The following is a 13,184-nucleotide window of genomic DNA, read 5'->3' as shown; positions in this document are numbered from 1 at the left end:
AGGGAAGCATAATACTCTCTGGGGAAGGTCATCCAAGTATTGGGAACAATAATACAACCTACCATATTTCCTCTAGGGGAACATTTTGGGGGAACAAAATGTCACATCCCTTTCCTGGAGGGGGAGAAGTAGGACTGAGAAAACAAAACCAGATAGTATTTTCTTTCTTATTACCTCAGATTGCTGTGAGACTAAGCTCCCTGAAGTTATATAGATGTCAAATCAAATTTGATCCATACTTATAAACTCATTGAACTCTTAGAACAATTCCATGAAGGAGTTGTTATTTTACCCCCTCCCCCTACATCCACCCATTTTATACATAAAGAAACAGAGGTAAAGTAATATACCTGAGGACATACAAGTAATAAATGGTGATGCAGGACTGGGACCCGAGGTGAACTCTTAATTGTCCAAGGGGGTTATTGAGGAATAGATCCAGTTAGGTAGCATTTATGGGGTCTTATAAGAGAATTAGTGGCAATGATCTTGCCCCATTCTACATAATATTCTTTTATAGATGTCTGGAGAAGAGATGTTTTTACCTCTGTGTTTCTTTTGAAACCTAGTCTTGCAGTGCCATTTTCAGATTAAAGTCCAATTAAGAGTGTAAAATACTTGTGCTATTGATCTTTCAGTGGGGAGGCTACAGCTATAATCACTTACTCCTAGGAGTCAGGTATCTTTTAGATGCTCAGCTGTGACCTTTCCTTCATTTATAGGTGTTGGTGAGCTCACAGTCCAGAGTTTGGTATTTCTTGCTGTGTGCCGAGACTCTCAAATTATTAAGGCTGTACATGCAAATCCCAGAGCAGAAGTTTGTGGCAGCTGCTCACTCACTCCCTTCCAGCTTCCCTTCTCTTCCCTGCATTGATATGAATAACTGGGTGACTTGCTGAACTAATAGTGCTTACAAAAACAACAATCTCAGCATAGATTGCTACTAGGACTCTTCTACTTTCTGTCACCTAGTGCTGCACTGGGAGCGTGGGTGATGGTACATTTCCCAGGATGAAATGCTACACTGCCATTTCTGTTCTTCTCCCTTTATTTCAAACATATTCAAACACACAAATACAAATGCAAATGCATAAAAATACATACATATGCATGCATGCACATTCTCCTTGAAATCTTTGTTTTCTAGACGTTTCACTTTCTGAGTGTTAAATCCCAAGCTGTTGGGACTTAGTGCTAGCTAAGATGGTCTCAAGAAGCAGGGTCTAGAATGTAGATGGCTGGCTGTCAATTCCATCTATCTGATTTCTACTTTGCAAAGGAGCTTAAAAATTGTGTTTTTAGAATTGTCCAGTTGTAATTTCTTTAGAAAATATTTAATGTAAATATACAAGGGAAGTGTGCTTTCTTTAGTTCTCTACAACACAACTCACGACATGTTCTTCTCAGTAGCCATCAGGTCCTTTCTTACTATCTAACACCCCATGTTCTATCATTAGGAAACATGATATTCTCTAATTATAGCATCCTAAAGCAAAAGTATTTTTAAAAATGTTTCATGTTTTCTAAAAGTAGAAAGAAGGACCATAAGATCTTCCCTGGGATAAAATGTGTTTCCTAACTTACCTATAGTTCTCCATTTCTTGAATATGAATAAATTCCCCTAGTTTCTCATAAAAGTAAAGTCAATGATGACACTTTGATGGTAGCCCAATACTTTAAAGCTCCATTCCACAAACTCTGCACCTTTCAGAACACTAGAATCTTTCAAGCTCTTCATTGGTGTTTTGGGGTTGAATTTCCTCAGAAGCGGACCAGGAGCTGAAAATTTGAATGTAAGTAGTTTATTCAGGAGACTATCTCAGGATCACCAGTAAAAAGTGGGGAAATGAGACAAAGAATGGGTAGAAAGTAAAAAAAAAAAAGAAAAAAAATTACGTGTAGGTTTTCACTGTGGACTTTTGGGGTTCTGTCCCCCTGGGGCACTCTGGAAGATAGTAAAGAACATGCCTTCCTCTCAAGGATTATCCCATTCAAAGATCAAGGAAGTATTTACTCTCAAACCCATTTATCAGTGCGCCCAGTGAACTTGACTCCCTAGCACTTCCAGCCTTCTGACATATAGGGTAGAGGAAAGCTCTCAGCTGCTTGCAATCATGGGTGTGACCTGGAATGATGAGTTGTGAGGGGGTATGGACAAGGCACCAGTTGTGTCTGCTGCAATTGGTGTAACAAGGCAAAAATAAAAACAAAAACAGCTAGTCAAATAATTATAGAAAATATTGGATAGTTAGGCCTCTTAACTGCCCATCATTTCTTATCTTTTTGCATGTTAATGTACATAGTGAATTTCTAAGCAGTTATATAGGCCATAATGTATCTTAAAGTTATATTACTATAAAGCTATATTTTTCATATAACATCTACTACAGCATCCTAGTTTAACACCTTTATAGCCCATATCATGATCTAAAATTATCTCATTTATTTTTAACAACTTGCATATTATCTAGTTTATCCCGCTGTGAATATATGTTCCATGAAGATAGGGGCTTTGCCTCTTTTATCACTATATATAATTTATACCCTAATATAAAAAAAAATTAAAAGTGAAAAGATAACCAACTTCTCCAAATATTTGGAAGTTGAAATCCACTCTTTCAAAAAGAATAAATCTTAAAGGAAATAGCAGTGTTCAGAAGTAAATGACAACGAAAACACTACATTATTAATACTCACGGGCTATACTAGTAATTAAAGAGAAATGTATATACATGCATACATATCTATACACATACTTACATTAATACATATACATATAAACATACATACATATGTATATAAAGGCAAAAACTTTGAACATTGATTACTAATGAACTAAGAATACAACTTTAGTAAAGAAGCTAGAAAAACCTAATAAAGTGATTTTTTCTTCTTTCTTAAGTTGTACACAAATTGTGCAGTATTCACATTCCAGAGAATTTGATGAGCCCCTCTGAGTTTCTGTCTCTTTTAGTTCCTTCCCACAGACTCCTTGTCCCTGGACTGTGGGCCATCTGAAGGTGTGCAGCGTCGCTCCCTAATGCTAACGTTTGCTTAGCTTTTGCCTGGAATGTATTTTCTGACCTTTCATTTTTCTTTCCTTGGGTCTGCACTGTTTTCTCTAAAGAGAATAGTATTTTTTTTTTTTAAAGAATAGTATTTTAAATGCAAAAGGAAACTCTTTCTTGGACTTACTGCTTCCATCTTGCCTTGTTATTTTTAATGAAGAAGTGTTTATTCCCTAGCTTGCTTTCTTTTCCATTTCCTCTTTTATATTGATTTGAGTTTTCTTCCCTCCCATTTCTACCTACTCATTTGAAAGTTAAAGAGCCAGTGGTTATTTCTGAATCTGTCAGATTATCTAGGATATGTTGTGGTCTTGCCAGGGGGTCAGGCAGCAGCTAGGTTGTGTCCACAAAGTTTTACCGTGGATAAACTTTTTTAGTTTATTGATCCTAAGATGACAATTATAGAGGTGTAAGAATGTAGGAAATAATTAAAGGAAATAAATCTCAGTGGCAGAACTGTGCAAAGCTATGAAAGCAATATCTTCTGATTAGTTATTTATCTTGAGTAGAGACTCAGTAGTCTCTCCCTTTTGCCTAATGACTTTTTCCTGAATTTCTGAACCTTTCATTTATTGCCTTGTAAAAAAGAATCTTTCAATCAATTTTAATCCCAGCAAAGTAAAGAGAGTCTGTCCACACTTTGGACCAAGGTGGGTTTATTTTATTTAAAATTCTTGGACTGTGTATGCTTTCCATTTGGAAAAACAAGTCTTTCATCGGTTCTAGAAATTTATCAGCTATTAATTCTCCGACTAGTTCTCATCCCCATTCTCTCTATTTTCTCCTTCTGAAGTCCTATTAGATAATGTTGAACCTTCTCACTGTATTCTCCTTGGTGTTTAGCATCTCTTTCATTTATTCTACCTCTTCAGATCTCTAAAGTACTGTCTAGAAAATTGCTTAGATCTCTCTTCAGCTGCATTAGTTCTATCATCAGTCACGTCTAAAATGCTAATTAAACTCTACATTGAGTTTTAAATTTAAATCAGTTTGTTTCCATTTCCAGAAATTCTGATTTGATTTTTCTTCATATCTGCTTACTCTTTTGTTCAGAGTATCTTGCTATTTCTTACAGATTTTATCTCTGTTATCACTTCATTTGTGTATGCGTGTGTGTGTGTGTGTGTGTGTGTGTGTGAATGATTTCCTGTTAAGTGTCTCAGGGATATCACATTAAAAATAAATTCCTGCAATAATTCTCCCAAGGTTTATTACAAGAGCGCTCTGAATTAGTTTGCCAAATTGCCAGAACTAGAAGTCAAATTAGACTACTATCTTTGCATTTTTCAGTTCAAATATCTTTGTATAATCAGTCTGTATATCTTGACATGACATTTCTTGGGGCCATTCTGTGGACACATCAACTCTTTAACTTGGTCAATAAAAATACTTGCTAGGAGTGTAGTGGTTTAAAAAGAAAGTTTTGGTGTATGATTGCTCCAAGATGGAGACTCTGTTCTTTCATTTACCAGTTGAGTAACTTGAGCCAAGCTACATAATCTTCCTGATCTTTAGCTTCTTCGTGTAACAAAAATAAAAGGATAAAAAAGGAAGATAGATCTGATTAAATTGTGCAAAATAAGACATGTTTATAAAGCACTGACCACAATGCTTGGCACATGGTATAATTTCAAGAAATGTTAGTTACTCTTTAACTGATCAGAGGTGACTTTATGATCCCTTTAAGGATGTGTAAAGAAGAAAGTCACTTGAATTCTGAGCTAGGACCTAAGAGAATATATTCAACTCGATAAAATTCAGCTGAAACTTACAGCACCCTTATTCTGTACCATATATTATGCGAAGCTCTAATACAGGCTTTTCTATGGACTAGGTGGTAAATCATGTCATCTCTTGTGGCCAGAGTTTCTTCAAACAAAGATGATCTTTCAGTTCTCTCCTAACTTTAAAATATTTTTATGATTCTATATACTGTCAGAAAAGTATAATACTCACATTCTGGTTATAGTGGTCAAAGCTATTTCAGAAATTGCTTCAGGACGATATAAAAATCCGCATCCCTCCCTTTTGTATAACCCCCAAGGACTGAACCTTAAATGGAATTGATGTGGAGAACATAAGAGGACAGTCCAGGGAACAACTTTGTAATTGAGTGATAACACCATGTCCGGTGCAGTCTGACAATGACATTTCAAAAATCAATTCAATGATTCCTACCCATCTTTTATCTCCAAGGAGGTATACGTCTCATCTGTCATAGCATTTCAAGTAGGTATTGCCCAGATCTTTATGAAAAGAATGAGATATATTTGAATTGTCATGACTGCAACTGGCACTTCACTGTAACAAGAGTTAATTCGAAATAGACATTCATCAGCTTTATCACTTTGCACAGGAGAATTGCAAAGCTATGAAACGTGCTGGCAAAATCCTTACCCAGAAAAAAAACCACAACTGTTCAGCAACGACTGAATTATTTGCTGATGGTTTATGTGTTGAACACAGAAATATAATTCTACTTCCAATATCCTTTCCTCTGAAATACGTATTATTCGATTTTAATGTCACAAGCCTAATCTACATGCTCTTGACAAGAAGATAAACCTCCCACGGGCAGACTTGTCTTTGGTTTCTTTGAAACATTTCTGGTATTTTTACACCTGTATATCGGTAGAGCAGAATATTATTTGCTCTCTCTCTATTCCCAAGAAAAATTTAATTGTTTTTTTTTAAGCCTTTCAGAGGGAAAAGTAATAATAATACAGGTAATCAAAACATGAAACAGGGTTCAATTTCGCTATCATCCCCCAAGATTACTCTCAAGGTAATGTGTACCGAGAGGGACTAATTCAGTAGATAAACCCAGCATCTATGCTGTGTACTAGAAACAGCAAAACAACACTAGTCTGCAAATCACTCCTGACTTTTAATGAAATCCTTCCTAGTCACAGAACACACACCTCACGGTGGCTTCTGAGAAGAGGGTGATTTTTGTCTACCTAGATTAGATTATTTCCCTAGTTAGTTGTCAGGGAGAATTAATTTATAATGAATGTCATATTAAAAAGGTTGAAATAGCTCCTTAGAGAGGACTGTTTTATGGCTATGTAACCAGAACTGAGCAATCCAAGGCCTTTGCTAGTGCATCCGATTTATAATAAAAGGCAAGTGACAGTCTTTTGGTTTACAGTATTTCCCAGCTTTGATTGGAAGCATATTTCTCTGTAAGATTCCTTTAACTCTGCTTGCACTTTGTTCCTTTCCAAATCAAGGCTACACGCAAATTTTCTTTTTCCTCATGAGTCTTCCATGCAGTATTTAGCAATGACCAAATCAAGCAGATAGAAAACCCTGGGAAGCCACATGAATGCATCAGAATAGGCAGGCTTAGAAGGATCTAGGTTCATTTGGCCCCATTCCTGACCTTTGTTGACCTAGGGATGGTGCATATCAGGACAGGTTGTGTGTGTGCATGTGTGTGTGTGTGAGTGTATGTGTTGGGCGTGAGAAGAAGACAGAAGTGTTCCAAACAGATGCAATGACAAATCCAAAGGTCTGGAGACAATAAAACTCATGGCATGCTTGAAAAATTGAAAAATAATTTAACCAGACTTGAGCTAGGTAAAATACAAGTTGGTAAATGGATAGATTGAAGCTGGGAGATATATTAATAGGTAAATTTGTACCAAGTCTCTGGAGATAAAAGAAAAATTATATTTCTGTATTTTTCTAAATTAAAAAAAACACAGTCCTTTTCTGCTAGTGATTGAGAGATATTCTCAGTCATATTTTTGTGATGCTTTCCTCTTTCTGTACGGAACAGGAATTCTGGAATATTCATAGTCCAGAGAAGTTGACATGGCTCCTCTGATGTTTAGTCTATTCTAGCTGCTGCTCCCAGGCTCTTCAGGCTTTTCTCTCTGTGAAAGCCAGCAGCATTACTTGTTCCACAATGAACACTGCACAGACAAACACATTGTCCTTAGATCCCAAGAGTCAAGGCCCAGGGCTTAGCATCATTGAACACATGTGCATCTGAGGTCCTGCCATCCCCCTGGCCGTGAATAAAACCAGAGTCCTGGTCCCTGCCACTCATGAAACCCACAAATCATTTGCCCCTCCAGTTTCTGAGGACCAAGAACTGGTTCTCCTGATAGGACTGGGTCCCATCCTTCTTCCACTCCAAGCACCCACTCTTAGCCTCTCTTATGTAGATCCACATGCTCCAAAAGGCCTCAGAGATATCTTTAGGGATATTCCAGAAATGCAAGGGAATCATTAAACCCCATTACTCTTAGCATGAAGTGGTCCAGAAGATGCATAAAAGGAATGTGAGCCTTTCATTCCTTTGAGTATCCTATAGCAGATTTAACACAAGACAGCCAGGTGACATCGAAATAAACTCTCCAGCTATATAAGCCATATAAAGATTTTTGGACTTCATCATTAGGGCCATTCTCAGGTACTTACTGTAGAATGAGATTGAGAGAATGAGTGTGGACCTTGGCACTAGATCACTGTTTGGGGACCATAACAAGGACTATCAGAAAATACTGCATGGAAGGTGAAGGATCAACTAACGTAACAACAAATTGAAAACTCTGACAACAGCCAGCATTAGGATATAAGGCAAAGGATAAAAACACACCAGGAGAGGGACACCAAACACAGAAAGGCAATAAGGAAAAAAAAATACGTGGTAAGTAGGCAAGGAGTAGGGGAGAATAACAGAGAATTCCAACTCCTTAAGGTGATGAAAACGATGGACAAGTTACTTGAAAATAAGGCAGGAGTGGCCTTACGAACCCAAGTCAGCAAAAGCAGCAGCACACCCGAGGTACTTCAGCGCGCCACCCCAGAGATAAGCAAGAGCCGACAGCTATTTTTATACTTTCTGCTTCAAATCTGCCTTTCTCAGATCTAGGAAAGATGCTGAACCACTCTCTATCCCCTATTGGGCTAATAAAGTCTACAGCATAGGACTGTCTTAAAAATAAGAAATCATGTGCCTAAAGTGACTATATGGCTCCTGGCATACCATAGGCATTTAATAAATGCTAGATAATCTTATTTTGCTTTATTAACAATTCCCCAACTCACACATACACACACGACCATCTCCAACTGCCCCATAAAATACAATTATCTAAGTTTTTCATGTTGCTATTGTGATAAAATGCTCTTCGTTTATGTAAACTACATAATAGTATGTTTACTCACATTAAATATATCTTCTATTATTTTCCCCTACAGAGGACAGGTGTTTCCACACTCCCAGGTTAGCGTAAGATAAAAATCTTCTATCTTTAACTGAGCTTCCAGCCTTACATCCCACACCAGCCTGGGAGAATGATTTGGGCACTTTAAACTCTTCCATTAATGAGTCATGACTAGGTCAGAAAACGTGCCTTGACTTCCCTTAGCACATCACTCAATGATTTCCCACGTGCCTTCTTTTTGACATTTAACTTTCTTAGGCATTAACAGTTTTCTTGTCTGAGATCATCCATGTGGGATTAAACAAAGAAGCTTGGGACCAAATTAGGAGGGGCAGGTTTCAAAACCTGCCTCGTACTGGGTGTTCCATGACCTCACTGTGGACTTCAGAGCAGAGAATGGGGCTCCACTTTGCTTTGGGAGCTGCTGTGCTAGTGCCACTTAGCAAGGAGTGACTGAACTCTTCTTTCCCTGGCTAATTGCATGTAGACAAAGGACAAAAGTTGTATTTATTTGTGCTCAATGTGCTCATGTGCTCAACAAATGAACACAATGGACATCAGGTTCAGATGCAGAAGACCTGACAGGAGCAATCAGCGATGTCTCTTGGACTATCCTCTTGGAAAGTTCCCACGGAGGCTTCAACTTCTTTTTCAAAACACTTGCCAGAGTTACACATTTTATTTAATTTTTTTACTGTGAAATATATCATAGATATAAAATGAACATACAATAAAAGTACATTTGAAAGAGTAATAGTGAACTGAACATTCATAAAGTTCACCGCCAGATGAAACAAGAGAACGTTGCCATTAACTTTGCAGTTTCTGGCGTAGACCCTCTTAAATGGCCCTAACAGGTGCGACCACTGCCTTGAATTGCTGGTTGATCATTCTTGCTTTATTTTATTTTATTTATGTATGTATGTATTTATTCATTTTTGCATGGGCAGGCACTGGGAATCAAGCCTGGGTCTCTGGCTATTGCTTTATCTTTTAAATTATTTTACCGCAATGAAACAACAAATCCTTTAGTTTCACCTGATTTAAATCTTAACATAAATGGAATCAGTCTGCATATATTTTCTGTGACTATCTTTCTTTCACTCATCATGTTTGTAGCATGGTTGATGCATGTGGTGTATAGTTTATATAACACTGTCTCATAAACTACAGTGCAATTACCTGCTCTACTTTTGATGTGTATTTAGGTTTTATATATGTTGTGTAATACCTAAAATTGAGCTTCCATATTGGGTGCTGCCTTGGCTTCTGGGGAAAATCAGCGGGGCCTAACCACACTACCCCCACTTCCAGTCTGCTCTCATGGGGAACGTCTCCTAGTCAGACAACACTCCTTATCATGGGGACCAGGCAAGTTTCCACTTATCCCCGAGTAGCATGTTTCAGTTCTCTGCTACCATGTGGAATTATTCAAACAAGTCAATCACAGCCTCCCAGGAAAGCCAAGGGCACCCAACACTTTTGTTACAACAAAGCCAGCCTCCCACGGTCTCTGGTTCTTCACTCTGTTCCCAAGAACAACTCCTGTGTGGCTCTGTGTGGCATATGGTGTCCCTTCCTCTGTTGTGAGTAAACTGATAAACTGCTGTCAATGTCATCTGTCCAGTGCTGGATGTCATGTGTTTGGACAAGCCGGTACCCTAGGACAGAAAGCTCTTCTTAGTCAGTGGGATGAAGAGGAGGCTACCTAACACAATTTTTGTTATAATTCTAAAAAAAGCTGCTATGAATATTTTTTCACATGTTTCTGGTTGCTTTTTGGTTACGTTATTCAAATCTTCTATATCTCTATAGTGGGTGAGATATGAGTCAGGCAACCATACTGAAGTCCCAAATGTTTGTGACTTAAACAAGTTAGAAGTTTAGTTCTCCCTCATAAAATAACCTGATCATCAGCAGTCCTGGGCTGATAATATCTCTCTCTCTCTCTCTCTCTATATATATATATATATATATATATACATATATATATATATATATATATGTATATATATATATATGTTCTGTTTCTCTGGAGAATCCTGAAGAACACAGCCACCTAGATTCTGTTTTGTAGCTTCACTTCCAGGGACTACATTTATATTTTCTATGATACAGTTGTTTTATCAAGGACCAAAAATAACAGTGCTTAAACCCAACAGGAGTTTATTTTCCCCTCACGTAACAGTTATCATGTTAGCAACTCAAGGCTATTAGCATGTCAGGGTCTCCTTATGCTCTTCCCTATCACCTCATGCCTCCATCTAGCTCCCTCCTCCACTTCCATTCCAGCCAGTCAGAAGGAAGAGAGGAGGGGATGGAAGGGCCCTCTCTTTCCTTTTTTTAAACATTTTTTTTAAAATTGTGAAATATAGAACATAGACAAAAAAGCGAAAAAATTCAAAATACATTGTAACAGATAGTTCTAGAACAGATTTCAGAGTTTGGTATGGATTATAGATTTATTTTAGATTTTAGATTTTTCTAAAATCTAAATTGACAGAACTCAAAGAAATTTTAAATTTTTCCTTCTAGCTGCTCTAAGACACAGGAGACTAAAAGAAATATGAATATAATGATTCAGAGGTTATACTCATTTGTTAAGTCTATCCTCTCTGTTATAACTCCTCCTTCTCCCTTGATCCTTCTCCCAATCTTTAGGAATATTTGGGCTATGCACATTCTAGCTTTTTCCTGTTGGAAAGAACTTTCAATAATATGGAGTAAGGGGATGGAACTAGTTGATGTTCTGGAGAGATTGATCCCTCTGGGTTTCAGGACTTCTCTGGCTAGGAACTCATCTGGAGATTGCAGGTTTCTGGAAAGTAATCGTAGTGCATGGAACATTTATAGAATCTCAGATAAAGCCCTAGGTGTTCTTTAGGGTTGGCAAGAATGATTTTGGTTGGGGTTTGACAAACCATGATAAATAGCAATATCTAACTGAAGCTTGCTTAAGAATAGCCTCCAGAATAGCCTCTCCAACTCTATTTGAACTCTCTTAGTCACTGATATTTTTTTGGTACATTTCATTTCCCTCTTTCAGTCAGGGCAGGTTGATCCCACAGTATCAGGGCCAGGCTCATCCCTGGATGTCACGTTCCACTTTGACCGTGTGTGTGTGTGGGCAGTAATAATTTCACTTGCTGAGTTGAGAGAGCAAAGACGGAGAGAGCCCCCCTTTCCTTTTAAACACATGACGCTTAAGGTGTACCTACCACTCTGTGCTTTTTCGCAGGAATTTAGTAGCACAGCCATGCTTGGGTGCAAAGGAAGCTGGGAAATGTAGTTTTATTCTAGATAGCCAAATACCTGACTGAAGGAAAGAAATCAATACAAAACAAAATAGATAATGGGGTAGGAGGTGGGGGAGGAAGTACCGCGTTGGCCTCGATATTTACGATTTTTCTCTGCTGTAGTAATTATTAACTATGTTGTTAAATATCTACTACATTATTGTTGGATTTGTCAATTTTCTTTGAGTTCTGTCAAGTTTTGTCCAGTGCTATAAGGCATATACAAAGTTAGAATTGTTATATCTTTCTGGTGAAATTAACTACTTGTTAATATGTTGCGATCTTTATCTCATAATATTTTTGATCTCATAGTCAGTTTTGCCTGAAATTATTGTGTTTATCATCCCCCCTTCTTGTGATTATTTGCCTAATGTATCTTTTTCTATCATTTTTCTTCCAATTATTTTAAATTCTTTTATTTCTGATATATGTATATATTTTAATATTTTTATTGACAAAACAACATACAAACACAAACTTTAACATGTAAACATTCCATACATGGTGTAAAATCAATGGCTCGCAATATCATCACATAGTTGTATATTCATCACTGTGATCATTGCTTGGAACGTTTGCATCATTCCAGAAAAAGAAATAAAAAGACAAAAGAAAAAACTCATACATACCATATTCCTTACCCCTCCCTCTCATTGATCACTAGTATTGCCATTTACCCAATATCTTTTAACCTTTGTTCCTCCTATTATTTGTTTATTTTTTTATCCATAATTTTTACTCCTCTGTCCATACCCTAGATAAAGGGAATATCAGACACAAGGTTTTCACAATCATACAGTCACACTGTAAACGTTAATCGTCTTCTAGAAATAAGGTTACTGGAGCACAGCTTTACAATTTCAGGTAATTCCCTTTAGCCACTCAAATGCACCATAACTGAAAAGGGATGTCTCTACAATACATAATAATCTCCAGGATAACCTCTAGACTCTGTTTTAAAATCTCTCAGCCACTGACTGAGTGAATTTTTTTCTCATTTCTGTCTTCCCCATTTTGATCAAGAAGGTTTTCTCAATCCCTTGATGTTGGGTCCCAGCTCATTTGGGAGTTCTATCCCACTTTGCCAGGGAGATTCACACACCTGGGAGTCATGTCCCATGTAGGAAGGGAGGGTAGTAGGTTCCCTTGCCGTGTCGGCTTAGAGAGACAGGCCACATTTGAGTAACAAAAGAGGTTCTCTGGAGGTGACTCTTAGGCCTAATTTTAAGTAGGCTTAGCCTATCTCTTGTGGAATAAGTTTCATAGGGGCAAACCCCAAGATTCGGGGCTCGGCCTTTAGATTTGGTTGTCCCCACTGCTTGTGAGAATATCAGAAATTATCCAAATGGGAAAGTTGAATCTTATCCCCTTTCTCCTCATTCCCCTCAGGGGACCCTGCAATAGTTTATATTGTCCAAATCACTCTGGTATTTATCAGAGCATCACACTAACCTGGACAAATCTACAAAATCTCCTGCCCTAGTCAAGATTGCCTGTAACTTATGGTGTTCAACCAAACTGACCACACAAGCTAAATTAGGAAATACACTACCCAAAATAGAAAATTTACACCAAATAAGCATCTTTCTCTTTAATCTCACACAGAGATTGAAGATATGGATGCTATCATCCTTTACCCG

This window comes from Tamandua tetradactyla, chromosome 2, assembly GCF_023851605.1.
Source record: "Tamandua tetradactyla isolate mTamTet1 chromosome 2, mTamTet1.pri, whole genome shotgun sequence".
Lineage (NCBI taxonomy): Eukaryota > Metazoa > Chordata > Mammalia > Pilosa > Myrmecophagidae > Tamandua > Tamandua tetradactyla.
The sequence above is the reverse complement of the archived record's forward strand: the minus strand, read 5'-3'. Positions refer to the sequence as shown.